Source organism: Alligator mississippiensis, chromosome 5 (genome assembly GCF_030867095.1).
Source record: "Alligator mississippiensis isolate rAllMis1 chromosome 5, rAllMis1, whole genome shotgun sequence".
Taxonomy (NCBI): Eukaryota; Metazoa; Chordata; order Crocodylia; family Alligatoridae; genus Alligator; species Alligator mississippiensis.
This window is the reverse complement of record NC_081828.1, coordinates 112,865,192-112,891,605: the sequence shown is the minus strand read 5'-3', so window position 1 is coordinate 112,891,605 and position 26,414 is coordinate 112,865,192.

The window sequence follows — 26,414 nt, the reverse complement described above, 5'->3', positions numbered from 1 at the left end:
TTAAGGGGCACACTCACTAGCACTGGGGCCTCTACACAACATGGTAGTGTGCCCTAATGAGGTCTCCTCCTCCTCTAAAGCCTCATCCCGGTCCACCACTTTAAATGACAACAGGTAATAACTTAGTAAGCAGCACAGTAGCACCAGTAGAATCTCAGGCAGCCAAACTGTCACAGAGCCTTTCTTTCCTTTCCTGCAGGAGCTTCTTCTCCAGCAGCTGTCAAAGAACTCTCCCTACCAGCCTCAGCACTGGGGCTTAGATGTGCCCAGGGCCCTCTGTCCTTCTGGTCAGCTGACCAGAGACCGGTGCTAGGGGTGTTGGTCTCAGGACATGGCACTGACAAACAAGGTTATTTGAGTCAATCTGGTATCTTTTAGTAGACCAACTGAATAATTAGAGAAATATATCTTAGCAAGCTTTAGGGTTGAAGAGCCCTTCATCAGGTTGAGAAAGCACCTGCAGTTGGTGTGTGTATGCTGTTCCTGGATGGAAGGAATAGTAAAGAATCCAGAGGCTGGCATGCAATGCAGGCAAGAAAGCCATCAGTGAAAATGGAAATGGAAGTGTAAGGGGGTGAGGGACAGGCTGGGGTGGGGGGGAAGGGGGATGTAGCAGGTAAAAGTGGAGAGGTACCAGGGGTGTCAGATGTTCAGCAGATTGTAGTGTGTTATAAATCTAATGTCTATATTGAATCCATGGGTTTCTGCATCTAGGAGGGTGATGAAGTGAAGTTCATAGGCCTGGCTGTGAAAAGTGGTTTGTAAATTCAAACAAGCACCGAACCTCGCTAACCTCATCACCAGAAGCCAACTTCCTATAGCCCAAAACACAAAACCTGCCAACATATCTCCATTACCCCCACAAATTGTGCACCACAGTCTATCAAAGACAAGAATACTCAACTACCTATGGGGGCACATTTTTTCACAAAATTCCCTACTCTGTCTCCAGGCTCTCAGGCCTGATCCTTGAAGGGAATTTAAAAACCACTTTTCATAGCCAGGCCTTGGACTCCAAGAAGCCAAAGGCTCACTATGGCAGGGCTGTTGGCTGGTGTGGGCCAGGGCTAATTGAGAGCCACCTGACCCAAGGATATGGCAGGTGAAACTAAGCCTGATAGAGGGAACCACCTGACTCAGGAGGAGGGCTGGACTTAGAGCATGTATAATACCAGGCCCTGAAAGAAGCTGGCAGGAAGATCTGGAGCCTTCTGAGAGAACACTGCCTCAGCAGGATGACTGCAACTCTAGAGCACCACCACAGAGAGGACAGCTGAAGAAGTCTGGAGGTTTGAGGAAGAACTAAAGGGAGAAGGAGGTTCCTAGGGACCTGGGGAGGGGTCTAGAGCCTAGTGAGAAACTAAGAGTGTGAGACCTGCAAGGGTCCAGGAGTCCCAGAGGTGGGGATAAGTGAATGAGAACATCAGCAAATATGCTGTCTGCAAAGCATGGGGCATGGTTTAGGAGAGGAACCCATCTGTAGAATTGGCCCATAAGGTGTAATGGTTGGCTGAAGGGGTGATTGCCCAGAAAGTGAGGGGTGAAGGGGTGACTGCCCACAAAAGTGAGGGACTCCAGGGTCTTTATGGCAACCCCTGGAAGGACACCCTGCCACACTCACCCTCTCTATATGCCTAAAATGGATTCAGGGGATACTTCTAGAGATTGGGTAAGGCTTGGCATCCCAAATAAGGACTCCTCTAGGGCATCTGTGGCATACGTTTTACATGAACTTCTCCCAAGACAGAATTTATTCTTGATCTTACTCAATAGAGCCTATTTAGCTAGAACCAGTAAAGGCTAATGAATCTTATTATTAGCCATTTTAACCTTATCAGAGAGATTTATTCCTATTTTTATTTCAGAGACTCTTAGGAAAATAGAGCTGGAAGGGACCTCCAGAGTTCATTTAGTCCAATCACCTTCTCCAGGCAGGATACAAACCATCCAACAAGTCCTTGTCTAACTTTTCCTGAAACAACACAATCAACCCTGTTGCACAGCTACAAGACATTTTGCTCAAAGACACTGAAAGGACAGTAACCTATTAGAGGCAGAGCACGAGTATGAAAGAAGTCACTGTCCTGTCTGTGTCCCAGCATGGCAAGGGTACTCAAGACTTCTAAGGAAGAGGGTCATACACTCCCCTACAGAGATAAACAACCCCCCTCCCCCACACCTTGGGCATGTCCATACGTGCAAGCATGTGTGCTTGCAGCAGCTCAAATATAAGCGGTGCAAATTTGAGCCTGAGCTTTTTACCTCAGCACGTGCTCAGACATGCACTTTGTTGTGGAGCAAACTGTGCCACTTGGGGCAAAATAACCCTGCCTGGATCCTCCTGGATCTGCAGCCAGGGGGACCTAGAGCCCAGGGCCAGCACCTGTGCTTGGGGACTGTGAGTTACCTTGAATCTAGAAGGGATCTGGGAAAGAAGTTCAATACACCAATTTAATCTAAATCAATTAAGTTTTATACTGTATCCATCCAGGTTTATCTTAAACCTGTTTCAGCCATTTTGAAATCAGTTTATGTGCATTGAACTTCTGTGCACACAATTGTTCCGCTTTACAGTGTACTCCAAGCATAGCTACTCCTAGATCATTCCTAACCAATGCTTTTCCAACTTCTTGGAAACCTCCACTGATGGAGTTTTCCTAGGAAGTCTATTTCTCTGCCTCATTGTTCTAACAGTGAAGTTTCTCCTGATATTCAATCCAAACCTATTTACTGTAACTTCAAGCCATTGGTATTCATGCTTCTTTTACAAATAGGAAAAAAATAGTATTTTCCCTCTTCTTTATGGCAGCCCTTCAGATATTTTAAGACTGGTATCATATCCTTTCTTAAACTTTTTTTTGCAAGCTGAACATGCCTATCTATCTCAACCTCTCCTCCTATGGCTTGCCTTCCAAGTCCTTTATCAACTTTGTCACATGCCTCTAGACCTCTACAACTTCTCTGCATCCTTTTTAAAATATGGACCCCCAAAATTCTAGGCAGTGCTCTTGATAAGGCCTAACCAGTGCTGAATAAACAGCTACTATCACCTCTGGTGTTTTGCATCTAATGGTTTTGCATCTAATGTTCTTATTAGTTGCAGCCCAAAACTGCATACACCTTTTTTACAGTTGTGTTCACACTGTAGATTCATATTTCATCTGTGATCCAGCAAGACTGCTAGACCTTGCTCCACAATGCTGACATGGTGCCAGTTGTCACACATTTTTTATTTATGTTTTTGATTACTCTTCCTGAAGTGTAGTGCCTGGCATTTGTCAGTGTTTAACCAAGAAATGGCAGGAAAGTAATATGGAGGGAGTTATTTACAGGTAAATAAATTTATATTTTGTTTTTACATAGCAAAATAAATGCACCCTAAGAACTATATATTTAAGTATGAGAATGCAATTATACTAAGTATGTATAGGCGTCTGGTTTAAGCAGCTTTGATACCTCACTGTATTGTGTTCATCCTTTCAGATCTCAAAAAGCAAGATAGAATTGTGAACTGTATTTTTTTTAATTAAAAATTACTTAAAACAAAACTTCTTTAAAAAGTTGTAATTTTGCCAAAAGAATCCTGAGCAAAAGAAGAAAAAATTCAGAAACTTCTGGGATTTTGTTTAAGAAGTTTTAAGATACTGAACAAAATACTCCCAAAACTAAAAATCTGAACTTCCAGTTCATGGGGCATTTAAAAATTCATCTGTGAAGTCTATCATTGAAATCTATCAGTTTTCAAATGTTTCAAGCATGGCAGGTTTTTACACGTAGTGGCCGTATGGCATTTACAAAACTACTCTTTGAAAATGGGTTGATTTTTTTTTTTTTTTTAATGATGCCCCTCACCACCAAAAAAAGAGGTGAATTAAAATTAGGAGATCTAAAATAATAATAAATTGTGCATTGTTACCTACCTGCCTTCTTTCTGACCCTTGCAAGTGTAATGCCATTACCCATGTCAAAGAGCAGGTATTCGCATGTCCATTGTAATTGCTAAATACCGTAAGATAGTACATAATTAGGCATAGAGCGAGGCATTCACATTCTAAAAAGTTGTCTTCCCCTTGTCCTTGAGTAAACTTAGTTTAAATCTGCAAATCTCAAAGGAAGGTTTTGAATTAAGTCACTGTGTCAGCACTTTACGAAAAGAACTCATTAGAAAAACATGATCTGGATGAAAAACAGCTAAAGGCCCACTCTCACATTGTCTAAGTTGACCTCAGAATCAGAAATATTGTTATTGTCTATTAAAGGACTGAAAACACATGCTGCAACTTTATTACTGATCCATTTTTCTATGAGCTGAATTAAAGCTTTGCTAGCATGGTCAAGAAAGCTCCATTAAGCACTTTAATTAACTTGGGATTCAAAAGGATTTGAGGATTTTTCAGCATTACAATCTCCTTCACTCCCTTGCAGAAACAGCATTTTTATGGCGTACAGTTTGTAAGAGGAGGAATTGACATAATCCCTTCAGAATTTTGTCTTTGCTTATCTTTAGGATTAACATGTTCCTTTGAATTGTATGATTCCATTTCACTTTCAGAAGCATGTTGAAAGCTGGTAAGAAAATTAAGGCCCTCCAGTGCTCAAATAGATGGCTAATTTAAGTTATACTAAGGAATTTTAGGTAGACAAGCCCTAAATGACTTGTCCATGTTTATGCAGGAAGTAACTTGGGCGAGCTGGGACTTAAACCTTGATCTTCCCAAGCCTAGTGCAGTGCTTTAATCGCAAGAACTTCTGTCCTTCCTTCCTAATAACATGGTTCCCCTTTTATACTAGGATGCTAACTTTTTGTAGGAGAGGTTTAGTGATATTGAATAGACTCCCACATAAGTTCAGGAGATGAAATATGTGGGGTACCATTCAGAATAGTGTGTTCTGTTTAGAACAAGAAACACAATGGGAAAGATCTTCATTAACTGTTACATTTTGATTCAACTCTATATTTACCTGCCTAGGGTCATGTTCTACATCTCTTATGCAGAACAGTCGAATTGTTCTCATTGAGACAACTTGTGAAAAGATATAGTGCAGCATGATCATAATGTGTGCGTTTGCAATTAATATTCCATTCTTATTTGTTGGAAAATTGGATCTTTGAGCCAGTTACATTATATAGGGTCTCTCTAACTGAAGTGAAAGGGATATTTCTTTTAAATTTAGTTGTCTTTGGAGTTCTTTATTGACTTTTAAAATTGTTCTTAAATTTGAAAATGTGTTCAACAAAGGATGAACAGTCAATTCTCAATTTTCTTTACTTTTACCCAAATTCATATCTAAATCTGGCCTAATACAATCCAGACTAACATTATAGTTTCTTCCTACCACTGCCCACACAATGAATAAAGATTTATGTGGCTGATATTTTGTAGCTGTTAGCTAACTGACCTTGTATCTTAGCTCAAGCATTAGCAGTTCATGCTTCACACTCTCAGGTTTGGGATCAGTCCTCATATACAGCCCAATCAAAGGCTTCATCACACTGCTATTTGAAGTATAAGAATATTTACGTTCATATTTACTTCATTCATTTAAGTACTACACACAATTTAACAAAGTATTTTTCTTAAATAATACTGCATCTTAAATCTGAGTTATAAAAAACAGGAAAAATCTGTTTATACATTCGACCTTTTTTTAAAGTAGAGAATTGCAAAACATGGGTGCAAATTAAATTCCAAGGTATGTTATTAGAAGGACTATGCTACATGCTTCTTGGTTCCAATCATCAGCTGAAAATTATTACACCTCCACAGACTTCCTCTGAGAGAGAGAGACATTTCTGCTCATTAATAATCTGCTCCAAATACCCCAAAACTATTTTAGGTGTATATCTAACCACACTTGAAAAAAGGGAGAACTGGATATCGCATGAGAAGCTTGCACTTGAAAAAGCACACAGGCTAGTTTTACAATCCCAAGAGAATTTGTTATATTTCAAGTAAGTATTTGCTTACTACTAATAGCTGTCATTGCCATTACTAATAGCTATCATTCCATTTCTTCCTTTATTAACTTTCAGCTTCCAGCCTCTGTCATTTCTCTTTCCTCTAGTCTATCAGCTTCCTTTTGTTCTTCCTTTTCCATTTGCACTGTTCTGGCCAAGTGTCTCCACTGTGTCTGAATTTATTTTCAGCTAGTTAGAAAAGGGGAGCAGGGGGGAAATACCACAAAAATATCCCCTTATATTTTATCATCAAAATGTTCAGCATTTCCATTTTTTTTCCTCATTGGCTCACCCAAATGCCAATCTCTCCTTTACTATCAACACTCTCCACCAATGTTCTCATTGTTTCCTGTCTTCCTTACTGCTACACTTCATCTGCTTTTTTCTTAATTGCTTTCTTTTTATTCCCTTTACTTCTGACTCTATGCCATGAATTTATGATTTGAGATGTCATTTTCTTAACTTGTACCAATGCTTTCTCTCTCCTCCTTCTAAGTTCTTTTTTTTTTAACTTGTCTATATTATGAAGGATTCCAGCTACGGTGGCAAATTTTATTGTATTTGTTTCCAACATCACTGCCATTTATACATTCAAATAATAAGCACTTAGGGATAGTAATTTTGTTTGGTTTGTTTTTTAGTTAGTGTGTTATACTGATTACAGTCACTTTGGCTAAGTACAGACAGTCAAAAAGCCTGAGGCTGAAGGCTAGGCCACCCCACCCTGTGCAGGTGGGGTTTGTGGAGGAGGTGCAAAGTATCTTGGGATGCTGGGGACTATGGGTTAACAATCTGAAAGGGGTCTGGGACAGAAGTTCAATAAACTGATTTAGCCTAAATGAGTTAAGTCTGATACTATATCCACTTATGCTGAATGCAGTTTATGATAAACCTAACTTCAGCACAGCTCATGTTGGCACAACTTCAGCACAACTTCTGCATATTTCAGTACACATGACTAACTTGGCATCACTCAAACAAGTAGAAAGTTGGAGTGTTGTTGCAGCTACTATGGTCCAAGAAATATACAAAAAGCAAGGTGGTGTGGTGATATCTTTTATTGAATTAACTGTCCAGTAAAAGATATCACCAACCCCCCCACCCCCAAGCCCCTTGTTTCTCACTCAAGCAATGCATACATTTAATGGTCCTTCGAGTTGTATAGGAACTCCAAATGAGAATGGTTTTGGACCCATGGTACGAATAATATGCATTACTACTAATAATGCTTCATTAAATAAAATATAGGAAGGAGATGCTGGAAGATAAGATACAATTCCTCGACAGCCAAAAGAGTGCAATATTACCTCACAAACTAACTTGAGCTTAAAATAGTTTCCCCACAAGGAAAGAATGACCTATGATGCATGATAATTTAAATGATTTTTGAACTATTTGAAGATGCTCAGATAGCACACTAAGTGCAATGGTATAGGGCTAGGGATTGGGGAAAAAAAATAATGCTATGACTAAACACTGATGTGTCAAAAGCGTGAGGAGGACTTGATCTAACATATACTTTTTTGAGAGCAGCCTAGATTAGACCAGTAGTGAACAGTACACATGTTCTGTGTACTGTTGAGGGGGGTGGGAAGGCATGCAGGCTGCCTTCACTAGCCAAAGCCAGCAGGATGGAGGTGCTCCTGCATTCTGGGCTACCAGCGAATGCCAAGCACATTTGAGCAACTGGGCCACCCCTGATTGGCTTCTGGACATGGGCAAGCACACCTCCAAACCCCCTGCCATGTCACTGCAGATCTTCCCTCATGCCCATCCCTAGGCTTCTAGAAGTGTCCCAGAGTGCCATCTGTCATGAGTTACATGTGCCTCCATGTCTCAGCCTGCCTCATCCTCCCATTATAACCCATTGCCCACACCAAAGCAGGTAGACCCAGGAGCTGTGGCATGTCCATCTCATCACCCTGTATAACTCTAGCCAGAGGCTTTGGGCCATCATGCACACCCAGGTGCATATGACCCGGCCATTGATCACCATGGCATGCAGTTTCATGTCTCCAGGCTAGGAGCTGGACTTCACATGACGGGTCACTCACCACACCCTGTGCCCAAAAAGTGTTCTGGATTGGGCCACTGACTTTCATGTGGCTTCTGAGGATGAGGCCACCCAGGACACCATGGAGACCAGTATACCCTAGTACCACCTCTAAACCATCAAACACTGGGAAGATGAACAGTGGGTCCAGACCTTCCACCATCCATGAATATGCTGCCCCCCTCCCCACATCACTCACCAGGACATCAGTGTATAGTCATCCCTAACTCTGAAGAAGTGGGTGGCCCTTGCCATCATTAAGCTGGCCACACCCAGCAGTTGCCACTATGTGACTAACCAGTTCAGTGTGGGTAAGACCACAGCTGAAGAGGCCATCCAGGAGGTGTACCTGAACATCTAGGATGTCTTGACTAGCCACTTCATCTCCCTTGTCAACCATCACTACAACATCACCATGGCCACTTCATTCACATCTTCACCAGCTAGGTAGGCAGCGTCCATGATGCCCACATCTTCTGCAATTCCCCACTCTCCAGGCAGAAGGAAAGTGGGTGCTACTTTCCTGGGGGCCCCAATTTCATCATCAGCAATATCATCATCTCCCCCATCATCGGGGGTGGGGGCTTACCCCTCTTTCCCTGGCTGATGAAGCTCCATGGGGGACAGATTGGCCACAAGAAGAAGCACTTCAGCTACTCCCTTTGGCCACTTCCTGACACCCCTGGACAAGTTCACAATTTCCACTGCTATTGATGCGCTGCTGAGACCATGGCCTGACCCCAGGAGAGGTTCCCCAGACCGTAACTGCCTAAGAAGTATCCTGCTATGTGCTGCCCTTGGCTTTTCAGCACTTTTCTTCTGAATACTGTGGGATGGGGTATGGTTAGGGTGTTTCTTTGCTTTCAAGGATTGGGGTAGTGGGGGGGATATACAGGACTGGAATGGGGCCACAATTGCAGAAGGGGATGCAGAGTGGGGGTTGCCTTGAGGGTGTTAGGGTGACAGGATATGGATCTTGCAGAGCATTGGATTTACAGCTGAATAAAGGCTTGTATCTGTGTCTCAGCAAAAGCTGCTGGTCACAAGGCAGAATGATATATTAAGAATAACCTTGCAAATGCTTAAGCAAGCAGTTTTCTAACAATGGGATAATTTGCAAGATGCATGATTCCTAGTGTAAGAAGAACAAGATGCAGCCCACCAGCTATTGTTAGGAGATACAGCAGAAGCAAGACCTTGGAGAGGAAGGAGGAGTCAGCAAGAAACCAGAAAGAACCAGCAATTGACCGGGAGAAGCCGGGGTCAAAGTTTTACTCATGCACTCTTAGCAGAGAGACATGTAAATGAATGAAATGCTTAGGCAATTCCATGTTAATGAAGTAAACAGTAAACAGAGGCAGAGCTTGAGATAGGAGCAGGTATGGGTTGAACCTGAGGAGGGACATAGGTGGAGTGAATGTTAATGAGTATGAACCAAGGTGTATAAAATGTGAAAAAAACTAATGTTCACTGCTGCTTCCCAGTTTCATAGGCTGTGTCTGTGAGGGAGCTGTCTCCATTCTGAATAAAGCTGTTGCAAGCAATGTGTGCTGGTGTTTGCTTCCTGCTTGCTCTGGCTAATGAGTAACGGGATCCATGAGCAATTGGATTGTCATCTCTCTAGTTGTTGCTCACCACATGGAGTCGTGGTCTAACAGATGAGTTAGTACAGTGATTGCCTGTGCTGTGAGACTTGGAGTTACCTGGCACTCATGGACTTTCCCCAAGGATCAGATCAGAGGGGAGGAGGGAAATTGCTTGAGTGCAACTTGCAAGCCTCTCTAGGTACACAGCTCAGGAATCACCTGGCAGCAGGGCTAGATCAGTTGAGATAATGTTTCCCATGTGAGACTCCTGCCATCACATCTATGCCATTCTTGGACTGCAAGGGAGGGAGGGAGGAAGGAAGGAAGTGGGGTTGTTTAGCAAGGGTGGATTTTTTTTCTCATTTCTGCTGTATTTCAACTCTAGTGGTTCTCATAGATAGCTGTGTGTTATCTCCTGTCTCTGATCTTGGCAACCTCTCTGTCACCTGGGCCCATGGTACTGCTAACTGGAGTGAGGTGCTGAGTGCTGCCACTTGTACCTAGTTTTGCAGTGTGCCTGCAGAGCTCTTATAGGGTGTGTACAGAAATTGCTTTTTCACCATGTAAAGCACTTAATTGCCATGACTTAACAGAAGTGTACAGCTTTATAGCACTTTAAAAATGGGTACAGTGCTTTAAATTAAGCCTTGTTAAATGAGATATTAAATTTGAAGCACTGTATTTTACAGCACTTTAGCAACCTACCATGCTTTAAATAACTTTGGTCAAATTTCTGACCAGTGGAGAAGCCCCAGGAGAATGTGAAGAGCCCCCTGCCTCCTAGCCTGGAAAATGAAGGGAGGCTCATGAAACACTCCACTTCTGTCATGTTTAAGATCTCTGTAACTTTATAGTGCTATAAAAAAATGTTCTAAATTACAGCACTGTAAAATGTGCACGGAACACTTCTGTACGTACCCCTAGTGCCTTTCTGTGAGTGTAAGGCAGAGAGGAGGCTGTTTCAGCACCACTCCTCTGGCCAGCACCACTGCTCTGACCCTGAGAGATAGGGCAGGGAGAAGTGAATGAGGCAGATTTATGATCCCATAGAATGGGAGATGGGCTGCTAAGCACCCAAGGCCAGGGGGCAGGGAGGCTGGCACCTCAGCTGTGGTCCAGGATTCAAGATACCAAGAAAAGTGAGGTTGGAACTGGTCTGCCCAGTGCTGAAAGACAGAAACCTCTTGATCCATTAGGAGCACTGTGAGCACCTAGGGTAGGGTAATTCACCCTCCCCTCATGTCTTCCTATCCCTGCACTACCTCCTCCAACCCCTTTCTGGGATCTCATGAGGTGGAGGGGACAGAATCCAGGTCCCATGTCCCAATTTCCATAGCAACAGAGCTTCCCCTCAGCTCCTATGTGCCTTGCTCCCTGATCTTGGCCATTCTCAAAAAGATATCAAAGGTGCTTAAGATCACCTGCAGGTTCACCTCAGATCCCACATCTCATGATGATGTAGAGACCAGTACCAATGAGGCAAACTCCTCATGCCCTGGCTCCAGAAGCTGTCCTCTTGCCTTGTGGCCCCTAGGGACCGGCTCCTTGGCACCCAGTTGTCCTGCAGTCCTGGGTCCTACTCCTCTGGTGGGGTCCTTGCAAATGATTCCTTTCATCCACCCTGTTTGTACCATAGGTATGTAAGGTCTTGATGGCCCTGTCCTTGGTGAGGAAGCAGGACAGCTCCTCATACAAGGGCATGGTCTGCCCCTGGGCCCCAGACTTTTTGTTGGCATTATATACATGCTTACACTGCATCTTTGTGCACTTAGTCTTGGCATGAATTTCTTTTTGTGGCCCTGTGCCTGCATCTGCTGAGCAATGCACTTCCTGTTTTGATGCCCTTTCTAGACCTGGTGCTGGTTCTGGTGCTCAGCCCCAATGGTGAAGAAAACCCTCATCTCCCCATAGTCCCAATTGTGTGACCAGGGTTGGTTAGTTGAGGAGAATGGGATGGGGTCATCCATGGTCCATGGCGGTGCCCATGAGGTATCAGCATCCATGGATAGGTGTTCGTCTGACTGTGAGGGGGTAGATGGAAAGATGGTAGGAAGGCTGAAAGGATTCTAGGAAGTCTGGAAGGTGGATGCATTGAAGGAGTGGAGGAAGTGAAAAGGTGAGCATTCTGGGGCATATCACTCCCTCTTGCTGCATCTAGGTGTAGCCCCTGCTTCAGCATGACCAGAGCTTCACTGGTCAGGCCACCCCTAAAACCTTGAACTTTCCAGGGTCTTCAATCAGACACCCCGTGATCTGACAATACCCTATGTCCTGGCCTGGAAATTTCCACTGTCTTCTACCTGCAACACTCAGGCAGCTGACCATGCCGCACCTGTTCCTAAAGTTTCCATGAGTCTCTTTGCCTTGTTTCAGATGCTCAGTGCCCCGCCCCAGTACTCTAACTGTGGGTCAAAAAAGCCTTGCAGTACCCCGGGTGTCCATGGCCTGGGTACCTGCCAGCAGTGGCAGAGCTGCAGAAGTCACAGGGTTGCCTGCATGCAGACGCAGTCCCAAAATTCTTCCCCATGACGTTTTGCCCTACCAGAGGTAAACCATCTGCACTAGGTTCTGCTTGAGGGTCTGGGTGGGCTCCATGCTGGGGTCTGGCAGGCAGGGTGCCTGGCTCAGGCTACTGAGGTGTAGTGTGTAGGAGCCAGGGTCAAGGTCTGTAGGGCTGTGCCTGAGCATGGGAGCATAGGTTTCCCTTGCTGGGTGTGCTGGAGCCAGGATCAGGGTCTGTAGGGCTGTACCAGAGCATAAGGGACCAAAGTTTCCTGGCTGGCTGTGACTGTGTCAAGGTCAGGGTCCATGGGGCTGTGCCTGAACATGAGGGTGTGCAAGTCCCTGTCTAGGTGTGCAAGAGACAGATTTGGGGTCTGTGGGGCTGTGCTCATGTGTGTGGGTTCTTTTGGACTCAGTGTCAGCTCTGTGTGTATACCATGGGATGCTTCATGATGGTGTGTGGGAGCACAGCATGGAGACTCAGCTGCCCAGGTCCTGGGGCTTATGCAGGGTACACAGATGACTTTCTTCCCCTCCACCCCCTCCTGACCAAAAGTTGGAGGTGGGGCAGGGGGCTGTACTCAACTCAGGGGCAGGGCCCACTGGGCACTTTGCTAGAGCAGCTGAGCATGGGTTGAGTGCTAGCACACCTCCTTATGATGGGGGGTGGGGTAGCAGGAGAGTAGCAGGGGCCACAAAGGAGGCTGGGATGGTGGTGAACAGTGATATAACTTGATAGGGTATCTAGTACAGAAGTTCAATTCAGTGGTCTAACCTAAATCAATCACATTTGAGGGCACATCAAACAAGGTGCATCTTGATCGGGTTCTGCCATTTTTAGAGCAGTCTGTGTGTACCAAACTTCTGTATGGTTACAGGTTTAGATGGATTTCCAATTACATAGATCAGTCTAGATGTAATATATGTATCTGGCCTAAGACTTTTAATGGCTGTAGATTTTTGGATAGGAACAGAGATTTCTTTCTCTTGGTAACTTCTCATATGATCTGATGCCCCAGCGTCACATCTCTGGTATTTTCTGAGAACTCTGCTGTGTCTGCAGGAAAGTCTTAAGAAAGCATATTTCTGTCTAAATAATAGGAGCATTTTTTATTTTTTCTCAAACCTTCCTTAATGGAAGAGCATACAAGCAAGTCCAAACAACGGACAAAGCAACAGATGTGCACCAAGCACACCTGATAACACTTAATGTTAAAACCATTGTCAGCTACAATGCAGACAAGAGACAGAGCTGGCAGTGTGTGCCAATGCTTTATCTCTCTCTGTTAGGTTCATCCAGGTTGTTCAATGAAGTGCACTCAATGGGAAAGTACAGTGAAGATAACGGAAAAGTGTTGCTACCCTTTGAGTTTTGCAAATCCCTCACCATATGAGACAATGGGCTTTGTATTGAAGAATTCCTTCATTTTCTGAAAAATTGTTCTATTCAAGCAAAACAAGGTTTTGGTCTGCCTGTGGAAAAATGTCCAGGTTTACGTCCCGATCAAGTGTGAAAGCTATTGAAATATGGGTTATATGAAATCTGTGGCTATTTCTACATCTTTTAAAGTACATATTAATGAGACTGAGGGACTAAGAGACTGCACCTTCACTGGACCTATCCAGAGGGTGCCACTGCAAAGCACAGTAAAAGTCTGTGTACAATATCCTGAAACAGATGCCAAACTTAGAACTGTGCATGATGCACAGCAATGTGTCCTTTCTTAGGCATGTTTTTTTGATGTGTGCCCATGGCCATTATATATTGGACCCATTTTGGTGCATGCAGAGAGGGTGTGCTGTGCTTTTCTGTGGTGCTCCATAATTCTATCTAAAAGATAGAATCTATCTAAAAGATCTATATCCATTTCCAAGGAACTTGGTAAATGTTTCTTGTTTAGCATGCTTATATAGTGGTGCCAGGTTTAGAATGAAAGGCAACCTTGTTGCTTGATTTTGTGGTCAGCACTAGAATAATGTACAGTTCAATAAAGCATTAACATTTTCAAGGACCAGGGTTTCCATTTTTCATCATAATAAAACCAAAAATCCATAAAAATGCATAACAAAGTAAGGGGATGTTCAGAAAGTGCATTAGTTAATTTATTCATCACTATTCAAAGTGCCTGGAATGTTGAGTGCAGTCTCCTTTAACTTTTAGAAATATAAATCATATCTGTCAGACTCAAGTAAACCTTTGCAAACATTTTGTCTCCTTCAAAATTAAATTTTAATTTTAAAAATGTTTCTAATGAGTTCAGCTCTTTGTTAGATAGTGTAGAAGGGAATTTGTAAATCTATATTGCATGATCAGATTTAATGGAACATACAATATTGGAGATAAACACAAGTGAAATGAAATATAAAGAACAGAAGTTCATCTTTACTATTCACCCACAGTGCTGCCCAGCCCCTTAATCCAGTCACTAAAATAACCCTTTTGATCCATCAACGATTGGGAAGAACTGTAAAATATAATCTCAGCTGTTACATACCTGCAATAATTTTTTAGTCCTCCTTTTTGTGAACATAGTTTTCTGTTGTGAAATAAACCAGTCCTTAGGGCAGAAATGTCTGGACTGTTGAATATTCATCCCTGTGGTATTTAAGGACTGTCATGTGGGTGGAATGGACAGTGAAGGGTCAAATCATATACCACTCAAATGAGCCATTTTTGCATTGATTTTTGATGATTTTGCTGGATTTACTTACACTTTATAGTTAAGGTTTGATCTGCAACCTTTGATTACAATGTTTATAAACATTAATTTGGCTGGTAAACTGAGTAAACTTCAGCAATCTGATAGAGTGCAAACAAGCATTTTCCACACTTAGTCTAGGATTAGGTGACCTGCTTTAAGCCAGGAGTGGTGTGTGCAGCTATTCACTGCCACCAGAAACAGTGCAGGAAGCCTGAAGTAGGGGTAGGGGAGAGGCTGATGAAATCCAGTGGGGTCAGTGGGTGTGGGGTGGGTGGCAGGTGGGTCTCTGGGAGGCTGGCAGGTCTGGGAGGATAATTGCCTGGTTGCAGGAGGGAATGGGGTGAACTAAAAAATAGTCCGGCCAGGGTTGGGATAAGAAATAGCACAGCCCCAGAGCATTCCTAGGTCCAAAACATGTGCAGGTGTTCACTAGAATTGGCTTACCCCTTTCCTTGTTCAGGCTGACCCTTTCTTGATCTAAGTTAATGTACCTTTTGAGGCATACTAACTTAGATTGGTCTCATCATTTTTGGGGCCAAATTAAATCTACTTGCCTGCACAAGTAGGCATTTGTATTGACCATGTTGTGTCAATCTAAATGCAATGCATATATGTAACCTTAAATAGCCTGGGGAGGGGAAAAGAAAAACTTGTTTCGTTTGTCTATTTTATCTTTGCAGTATTTCAGGTAGTCGGTAAAAGAAGTAGCCAAATGTTTCTTTTCTAAATTTCCTGAGACTGATTAGGGTGCTGATATGAATCACAGGAAAATTAGTTATTTTCATTAAGGAAAAAGAATGAGATTTCTGTTGCAGGGAGACAGTTAATGAAAGATATAAATAACCAGGGTGTTAGAAAAGTAACTTAAGCAAGTCCAAACTTACCAGGCCTCTGACTATCCACCAGATGGAGCCCCTTACTTCTGAAAAGTTTCACTTGATCAGGATAAATTAGCCTAAACATGGCTGCTCATGTGTACTCAATAACTGCATGTAATAATCTGTCCAAAAATGTTGCTAAGTCAAGCTAAAATAATACCACTCATTTTTCTTTCAATTATTAAGAAGTGACCCTAGATTATGTGTTGGATATAATTGGATATAGCAAGAAACAATGTAATAAAATGCAGCCAGTGAAAAGAGTGATCTTATTTCTGATTAGCAAAAACAGTATAAACACTGCTGTATCTAAATCAATACAGCAGTGTTGGAAGCCTCATCTAATTTTTTTTTCTGTACTTGCAGATCTATAGTTTTAAAAGTTAACTATTAATACTTTTAAATGATAAAAACATTATTTTAATAAATTTTCAGTCAATGACTTTTCTAACTAAGGTGTAATTCTTGGTTTTAAAAATATTTGTAATGCTTCGTTGAGTATGTTAGAAAGATAAATAACAGACTACTAATGTAATTAATTGTATTTGAATTTTATTAAACTACTTACTTATCAAGGCAAAAGAGGCAATGTCCCTACAATTTTAATGGAATGTACTGAAGGTTACAATTTAAAACTACATTTTTGGAGAAAATAAGTAGAAAAGGGAAGAGATGTAGAAGGATTTAAGGTTTGCCACAGAGATACTGGAGCCTGCTTTAAATACTCTTTTTCAGGTACTAGAAGACATTTAACTTGCTTCTCAGCAGGGAAAATTAGTCTGCACAGAGCTCCACGCTGCTACATTTTCTTTGGGAGCTGGGCCTTTCAAGAAGATTGAGAATGGTTATTAAACTTTTTCTTAATATTCCACTGAGGTATAGTAAGGGCAGTGCTGCTTTTTCCTCTCTTGCACTTCCTAGTATATTTGTGTTGAGTTTCTGGAACTTAAAGACTCGCTTTACTGTAAGAGAATATCATTGCATTCATGGGACCAAATCAGGTTTCAGCGACTTGATTTAAACCTGAACCAAGAACTGAACATGCAGATGTTTGCTACTTTCAAGGCATGGCATGGACAGCCAAAGGTAAGTAACTCTGTAAGGGGATGAGGTTGGGGAAGAAGGGCCTGGCAGTACTGGGGGCAGAAGGGAGGCTGGCAGGTCCACAGAGGGTTTGTGGGAGGGGTTGCCTGGTGTATGTGGGGGCAGAACCTCTAGCTGAAGTGCTAAAATTAGCCCAGTCAGGGTTGGGACTGGAGTAAGAAAAATGGCTATAGTCATTGGCTGGACTTTTCCAGCCCCAGAGCTGTGCTGTGAATGCATACAAGCATTCACTAGTTCAGTTAACTCTTACTAGATTGAGTTAACCTTATATTGATCTCAAGTTAGTTCACTTCTGCCATTAACAAACTTTAGATCAGTCATGGCATTCTTAGGGTGAACTAAGCCCTGTAAATGCTGGGACATTTCAATCATAGACATTTTTCATAGATTTCATAGACATTAGGGCTGGAAGGGACCTCGGAAGATCATCGAGTCCAGCCCCCTGCCCAAAGGTCAGGAAGTCAGCTGGGGTCATAGGATCCCAGCAAGATAAGCATCCAGTTTCATCTTGAAGGTGTTCAATGAAGGTGCTTGAACAACCTCCGGTGGCAGGCTGTTCCAGACCTTGGGGGCTCGGACAGTAAAGAAATTCTTCCTTACGTCCAGCCTGAAACGATCTTGTAGTAGTTTGTGACCATTCGACCTAGTCGTCATCCCTTGGGGCGCTCTGGTGAACAAACGTTCCCCTAGATACTGGTGGTCACCCCTGATAAACTTGTAGGTGGCCATCAGATCACCCCTGAGCCTGCGCTTATACAGGCTAAAGAGCCCCAGGGCTCTCAGCCTGTCATTGTAGGATCTGCTTCCCTGACCTCTGATCATGCGCGTGGCTCAATCGATGTAACCTTGGTTAGGTTAACCTAACTATAAGGGTTGTATGCTCCTAGTGTGTCCTTGAATTAAATGGTAGATCTGGGCCAGAAAATAGCTGGTTGCTTCCTTTGTGGGAGAGATTCTATTAGGTATTAAGCATTTGTGAGGTTGCTGACTTTTCAACAGAAGTTGAGGACTTACAGGATCAGTCCACATTGTAAAACAGAAGACTGGTGCTTGAAAGGAAATTTGACCTTGTTTATGTGACTGCTATACATGAAATTGCAAATCTTTGCATACTCCTTACTGTAGCATAGTATCTACCTGGAAATCAGTGACAGACCTTCTAGAAACTTCACTGATTACTGATAAGACTACGTATACAGTTCAGTGTCTAATTACATAAAAACCTTAGTAAACTGTGATCTGTGTATTTGTAAGACAGTCTTTCACTCTGCTTTACTAAGGCACCTAGAAAACAATATAGGTACTTCCTATCCAGTTCAGGAGTTTACTCTGGAGTAGGACTTCCTAGGCATACTTACCTTGGCATTCAGTCTCTGGAAATCTGTGAGTTCCTTCTGTCAGTGTAAGCCTCTCTAGTTGGCCTTGATGTATTAGCTTCCCCCAATTTTGGGGAAGCTAGTACATGAGTGACTGGTGCCTCCTGAATCTAGGGGGGCAACCGCAGAAGCTGCCAATGGCTGCAGCCCTGTCAAAGGGGGCACCAGCCCTACTGACAATATCAGTGTCAGCCATTGGGGGGGGGCACGTGCACCCCTGTGTATCCCCTACCAGTCACCTATGAGCGAGTACATTCAGAACTAGGGGTTCTTCTACCTGGCTCATTCAGTTGTTTACTGCTTTTAAATTACAATTTTACTGGGTGTGTAGATTAAAAAGGGCCAATGCATGTCTCTGTGCAGCTGGTTGACTTTTGTTAAGTTTTTGGTGACTGGTGATTTGTAAATTATTTAAACAACTAAAGGCAAGTGCAACCTGCTCCTACCAAAAAAAAAAAAAAAAAAAAATCAGTCATGCATAAGCCTGCATATGCTTTTATAGGCCCAGAACACTCTAAGTTAAGATTACTCATTCAATGGAGAGAGATAAATTATCCTATCACTCAGAGCCTGGGCCTGGAAGTAAAAAGTTTGCTGACACACAGCAAATATTACAGTCTCATGTACTTCAACATAAGCCTCTCAGCCAGTGACCTAAGCACTGAATTTGAACACACAGGCCATCTTTGAGGAAGAACATTCCTTCCCTCTATTTGTGTATCTGCAAATTTCCTGATAGCCACTCTGTCATATTTATGAATTTTCCTTACTTCCTGTTTTGAACATTAACACCCTCCTTGCCCCAAGGCACTTAGGGTTTTCTCATCTCTCTCTACCCCCATCACACATTCCAGATATTTTTTTTCTTTTATCCTTCTTTCTCTTCTCACTCTTTCTCTCCTTCACTCATTCCATGTCCTTCCCATCTCTTAGAGGTACATTTCCCAGTCCTCTCCTTCCTTGCTTTAATGAATCTTGTTCCTCCTCTCTTTTTAGAGCGACTCTTCCTCTTCAAGGTCATTTGTGCAACTCTGAGGCAAAAGCTTTCTGATAGGAATGGGGCACTAAACACAGAAATAGATGCTTTTGTATGACTGCCATGAAGAAGACTTAGGGGGAGGTCACCAGAAAGCTAACGTCAGCTTGGTTGCTATTGTTTCAGGTCTAAGAGGCTGTTAGGGATTCAAGCAGGGAATAGGGGGAAAGAACCTGTTCCTGCAGTGCTCAGCAAGGCAGGGATAGGGAAAGGAAACAGGCAAGTCTGGAAAGGAGATTTATCTGAGTCTGAGCTATGTAAGGTGCAAAAAATCAGTATAGGTCCGGGGCGGGATGGAGAGGGGAAAGGCAGGAGGGTGGAGATGGGGGTAGGCCATTGCTTGAAACCCTCCCAGATCACCCCCACTGCCCCAGTCATCTGCCTGCCACTTGCATCACTCGACGGCTGCTCTGATCAGCCTGCACATGACAATTGCAGTGGTGGCAGCAAGGGGCAGGGCGAGTTCACTCCCCCATCTGCTCCTGGGCACCCTGAAGCCCACATTGCCTCTGTGTGAATTCATATCCAGATCCAGCCCATGCACCCCTTCTTGGCTCTAGAGCCCACTCACCTGCTAGCCCCTCCCTTCCCAGCAACTGCCCAGCAACTCTCCACAGGGGAGTAGGGGCTGCAGCCCAGCAGGATCAGTACAGGCCCAAAGGATCCTGGCTTAATAACTAGAAAATGTAGTTGTTTGAAAGTCATATGCCATGTTTACTGTGATTGTTCTGATTTGGCATAATATTTGCTGTCATTTGGTTTGGTGTTGCAGACAATAGGACTAGACTAGAAACCCATATAAGAAACAACACAGTAAAAAATCTGACCCCAATGTTCCATGCACTTCAGACAAGATCATCTTGGCTGGAACATCTGAAAAAGCAAACGCAGAAAGAGGTCAGCAACCCATTTAAATGACTTTACATCACACTGAATGGCGTATGCAGATGAATGAAATGCAATTAACCTGACTGCTGAAGTTAACTGCAGTGGGCTGTTTCTTACATGACAGGAGTTTGCACACTGTACCTAGTGTTTTTTTAGTGCTATTAAATCACTTTCAGTTTACTGAATGCCCTGTCAATTTTGTATGAAACATGCAATTAAAATATTTAGCTAATTATTTCCTGTTATGAAAGTAAGTGGTATCTGACTGAAAACAACTAACAATACAAAAAACAAGCACAGCTATAAAGGGATCATATCATACAAAAAAATAGTAGTTAAGGTTTAGTTCAAAAATGGTTCAAAGGAGGTAGAGTTGTATTTTAGAATAACATCTCATTAGTTTGTTTAATTACTCATGGCCAGAAGTAATTGATATTTAAGGCTGGAAACAGAAACACATAATATTCAGGAAAAAGAAAGTGATTTTACTTTAGTAAAATGGTACACAATATGAAGGTTCTATCACAAAAGTGTGAGAAAGTGATGCATGATTAGTTCGTTTTAGCTCTGCTGTATCTGAAAAATTTTAATCCAGAAGAAATAGTTGTAACATTGATTAGCTCTTTCCACTCACCCAAAAGTGTGTGTGCCCAGCTGCTCCCTGGGCACAAGTAGCATCAGTACAACTATGTGCCACTTGTATTCATCTCTGAGGAAACACACATGCACACTCATTTTGATGTGCCCTACAGGTTTATCGTAAGTGAGTTTTGGCCATTTTCAAAGCAGTTTATGTGCACTGAACTTCTTTTGCGTTACAGATTTGAATGGGTTTCCAATCACTGGCTTATGTGTAACTTCTGTCCCCAGCCTAGAAATGCTGCAGAAAAGAAACATCAGCATTCATTCAATTCTCTTGTCAACTGAGGTAGTTAAAACCTACCTCCCAGGAGAGTGCCCTAACAACTGGATATAGGGTATCTTGTATGCAGATGGACCATCTTTTGCTTTTTGTGTCTGAAGTGTTACTACTAAATAGGAAATCATTTGAGAAAAAGAGAGAACACAATAAAGGGCCTGACTGAGCTAGGTGGCTTGGTCACTTGTATCAGAGAAGACAATCCTGACTTCTGATTCCTGTTCCCAGGACTATTCATGCATTTTTTATATTAAGTAATTAGATAAACTACATAAAACTGGCATTTGCCTTCCCTACTTCTACTATAGGCTTCTCAGGTGCCCTTCTTTCTCTTGCTCAATGAATTTGGAATCCCTTGCTTCAGTGTGACTGGTCTCCAACAAAATGGTCTACAGCCTGTGCTTTAGGGCCTCTTTTGGCAATTGGGAGATATGGATTTGAGCTGCCAAAGGCTGAGGAGGAACTGATAGAGCATATACTGATTGCTTTAACCACAAGAATATGAATTAAAAAGATGGATGACATAGCCATGATAAAATATGTCACTTAAGACCAAGCAGCCACAATGACATTTTGTCCAAAGGCCCACTGAATTGGGCCCATCGGAGGAATTTGGTGGAGAAATATCTAGGGCCTAGATCATGACTAGGCTTTTGCACCAAGCTGCATGTGAAGATTGGAATAGGTCTGAATATATACCAGGGAGCAATATTACGTGTCCAGAAAATGTAGAGGTAGGAAGCGTCAAGGTTTTTTTGGATCACAATATTAGATTTAGCTACCTAAATCCCATCAAAATTCCATCAAAGGTGCCCAAATCATATATGATATGTGGGCCTTAGACCTTTCACTTAGCTGGCAGGAGTTTAGGCTTTTAACTCTGTCCATCCATGGCAGACATTTTATCTTTTCTCTTGACTTTCCACCTAGAAAGATTTCCTTTTAGCCTGCCTTTCATTGGTTGATATAAACAGTCAATATTTGCCAACAGGGAAGGGGGAAAATAAAATAGAATGGGACCCCAAGGCTGTAACACAGATTGATGGAGTCAGGGGATTCAAACTTACAACTGGTGCACTTAAAACTGTGAAAACCTCTGGTACTAACAATAAAAGAATTCTCAGAGATGCTGGCTTTTTTATGATGATGATCATTAGACTTTGATCAAGTAAATGCAATTTGTACCATTTTAGTCATAAGCCTGGGACTATACATGCAAGAGCCCCAAATACAAGTCACCCTCATCCACTGTCCTTTCTGATCCTAGTAGTATGAGGGCTTTGAGGGATTTACTTCTGTAACTGTTCTTACTTCTGTCCTCTTGACAAGTTGATCTTTGACTTAATCAAATATAATTTATCTGGGTATTTGCAACTGCACTCGTTGCTCCAGTTTGAATGTTTTATCTCTTGCCTTTTCAGCTTATTTAGACGGCTTCCTGAAGCAGAGTTTCAAAGATGCAGGAAGGAAAAAAGTGGTCAGTGGGTGGAAACAGGCAATTATAGAGAGTTTAATGGAGAAACAGTGATCTGTGAGAACCAAATGCTAAGTTAGGGCTTTGAATATGACACTTTGCAAGCTTGCAAAACCTATAGCAGTTTCTGCCCTGAGAATTCATTAGGTGTAAAAATGATACCTGAGGATTTATATGGGGGTACAAGTTGGTAACTGCACAGATACATGGACTATCTTGGTTTCAACTGGGATGCAAAAACATTTGATACCTACCCTTTCCTTTCCTCTTACAAAAAAGTGACTACAAATACATGGATTTAAAAGGATTCTTTTTACCAGCAAAGAAAATTAATGTAGTCTTTTCTTCTTTCTTGCCACATAATCACTGGTGCTACTTTTAAGTAACATTCATGTTCTGACAAACTGACAAAATCAAGAGCATTTAGAGTTAAAGCTGTCACTAGTTATTTAACTCATCAGTGTAGCTAGGTATCATAGGGCTGTCCTGTCACTCTCAATGATGTATGCTTTGATAATAGGCATAATGGAACGAGTTAAGGTTGAAATGTGTATGCGCCAGCTTTAAGTTTGAATCTCCTTGACTCCATCAATCTGTGTTACAGCCTTGAGGTCCTATTCTATTTTAAGATACATGTAGCCATTAAATCTGCATACTTAGGTACTATTTTAGTGTAAAAAAAGTAGATGGAAATTGCATTTGGTTATTGCAATGAAGGCAGAGGTAGACCTTTGAATGCTAATTATCAATCTCATGTAAAGTTTTGTTTTATTTTATTTTTTAATAACAGCAGCTACTGTATGTGCCAAAAAAGTCAAAGATTAAAGGTCTGCTTTCATAAAGGGTACATAAAAGGGCACTCTTGTACTCTTCACATACCTGAGCTAAGCATGTAATTACCACTCTCTGATATTTCCAAAATACCTGTCACCCTGCTACTTAACACTGCAACATTTAAGGTAGTGCTGATCGTGCTCTAAATGGCAACATTCCCAGTGTGCATATGTCTGTGCTGCTTTTTCTCCTTCACTACCCTCCAGTCTCTCCAGTTGTGACCTGCTTCTGCATAGATGCCAAGTGCTGCACAGAAAACATGATTAAAGAAGTGTGGCTTTCATTTCGTCCTGAATGCAGACATGAGTGAATTCTGTCTGACTATTGCCATGCCCAAGCACTCATAAAGCATGACCCAAGGACCCCCGCTCCAAATCATAAAAATGTTTTAACAATTATGATTTTTTTTTAAATCATATGTTCAATATTCTTTTTATTTGGGCTAGGGACAGACATTGCACATCAACTGGTTTAAGTGATCAGAAACTGGTTTAAACCTGTAACAGAACAGATGTACAGTGCACATAAACCAGTTTGAGAATGGCTGAAACTGGTTTGAATTTGACTTAACTGATTTGGCTCAAACCGATTTATGCAATGTCTGTCTCAGACCCCATGCTGGTTTAAATGAAATCAGACTCCTCAGCATCCTGGCATGCTCTCTGCGCTGGGCAGAGCTCTCTGCTCCACAGCAGGGCTAGCCCCTCCCCGCTGCTCCCTGGCTGCAGCTTCAGCAGAGACTTGCAGGCCCAGCAGTATCTGCCTGCTCCTCCCCTTCCCCCCCCCCGCTAAGCAAGCATTCCTCCCGTGCCTCACAGACATCTCTCAGCATTAGCTAGCAGACCACATGCTGGCTATCTCTGAGCTGTGGCACACGGAAAAAAGGCAGAATCAACAGATAGCTGGTAATGTCCCTCTTTTTACTTAATGGGGTGATAAGCACTGAGTTAGACATGATAAACATCCTGTTGGGCTGTTCAGGAATGGGGGAACCCTTCCTAATCACAGCATCCTGCCGGGGCCTGGGCATGCCCCCATCAGCTCAGCACTGGAAGGGAAGGGAGGGCTGCTTTAGTGCCCCTTTCCCTCAGGCTTCTAGCATGAGCCACTGCAGGCATGTGCCTGCATTTCTGGGATAGCTGTCTGGTTACAAAATGGCTTTAGCCTAGCCAGGTTAGACTAACCTGCAAAGACTGAATCAAGTCAGGCTTTTTGGATGTCTGTCCCTAGCCTTGGAGGACAAAAAGGGCTACACATTCTCATGCTCTGCTCCCCACTTTTAGAAGTAAATTTATGTTTTCCATTCATTCTTTTGATTCTAGCAGCTGAGTCTTAAGGAAAAAACCCATTAAATATCATTTCACTGCCTATGAAAAGAGATGGCAAAGTGCAATCTAATATTGATAAAGAGATCCAGGCTGCGTTAAACCCACAAAAATCTCTTCTGTCTGTGTTAAAGTCCCTAATTATGGAAACAAACTAATTATGAAATCTCTGAGGAGTTATCTGGGAGAGTTAGGGATGGATTGGGAAAGGGATAATGTCCCAGCCCCAACTCCAATCTTGGAGCAGGGGTTGGGCAGCAGATAGCTGCCCTGGGCAGGGGTGCTGTGTGACACTTTTGGAGACATTACTGAGGAAGCATGAATCAGAGATCTTCAGATCACTGGTGACACTTGATTCTTTACCTCAGTCTGATCTGGTCCAGATAGATAATATCTTTACCAATATCTGGCTGAGATTGGTTATCCAAGTCTAATCTATGTCCCCATAAGCAAGAAAATAGGAAAAGAAATAAGATCATAAAGCAAGGATTATATTTATCATTTTGATTGCGAATGTATGCCCATTTTTGTTACTTGTTTTTTTCCATCGCAGGGTAAATTACAATCTATAATGCCAATATTAAAAATATTGACTACAAAAAAAAAAAACCCACAAACCAAATATTATACATATTTTAATAGAAAATAAAACCTTTTCATTAAAATGTTTTGTTTGTGTTAAAATTGCATTTTTTATTTGAATATTGTTTATTAAAAAAGAAACAAACCCCCAAGTTGAATAGCTTTTGGTTTTCAGGGTTTTTTCTGTCAAAAAAAAAAGTAGGAAATGGTGTGGGGGGAGCTAAAATTCCCTTGGAAAATTAATTTTTTTAGTAGATCTAGATAATATTGTGATACATTCAGACTCTAAGACTACTTAATCAGGTTTTGAAAAAGATATTAGGGCACAGTTAGTAGATTGTTTTCTAAATGGAGTGTTTCAGTCTGAGTACATGATACCAATACTCTGGGATCTGAATTGCTTGACTGATAGTTTTTGAGTGGGGTTTATGGTCTTTGTTTTGACTTAGGAAGCTGTAAATAATTTGGGGCTTTTTTGTTGTTTTAATTGTTGTTAGAGAGTGTTTTTCATCCCATTCAGTGCTCTAGTGGCTGTAGATATAGCTCCACTCTTTACAACAGGTGGTCAGATCTACTGAGCTTTACTTCATACTTCAAATCTACTTTCAGCTGGTTTGAATATGGAGAAGTGTGGTCAGGATGTGTACCCACAGGGGACACTGGTTCTTATGATTAATTATTTGTTGATTAAATCTTGGTTACATGGTGTGACAGACTGCCAGGAATTTATCTACCTCTTCAATTATTATTTAAAAAAAATACCTACAGGTAGAAATAGATGGGTTTTTTTTAAATCAAATATGTACATCAAAATAGAGCAGTAGGCTAAGAGAGCAATCAATTGAAAGTAAGTTTATGATACAAACAATAAACAAATGTCACTGGTATTCTTAAACTGAGTTTATAATTTAGGTGTAGTTACAGTTTTCAGTATAATCTTTCTAGACTATTTTCCTGAAGAAGAAGAAAAAAAGAAACTAATTATATTTTCTGCCTTGTGGCTTTTCGAGTCTCTGAAGCACCTTTATGACCAATCATGGTACCTCCTCATTTTAGAGGTAATGAGCCAAAAACAAGAGACTTGTTTCTTTTCCTGTTCTTCTACTTCCACCACTGCAATCAACCTTCTAGCAAACCGTATAAAATGCTGAATTAAATGAAACATGCATTTGGTTGCTGAAGTCACAAAGCAATAT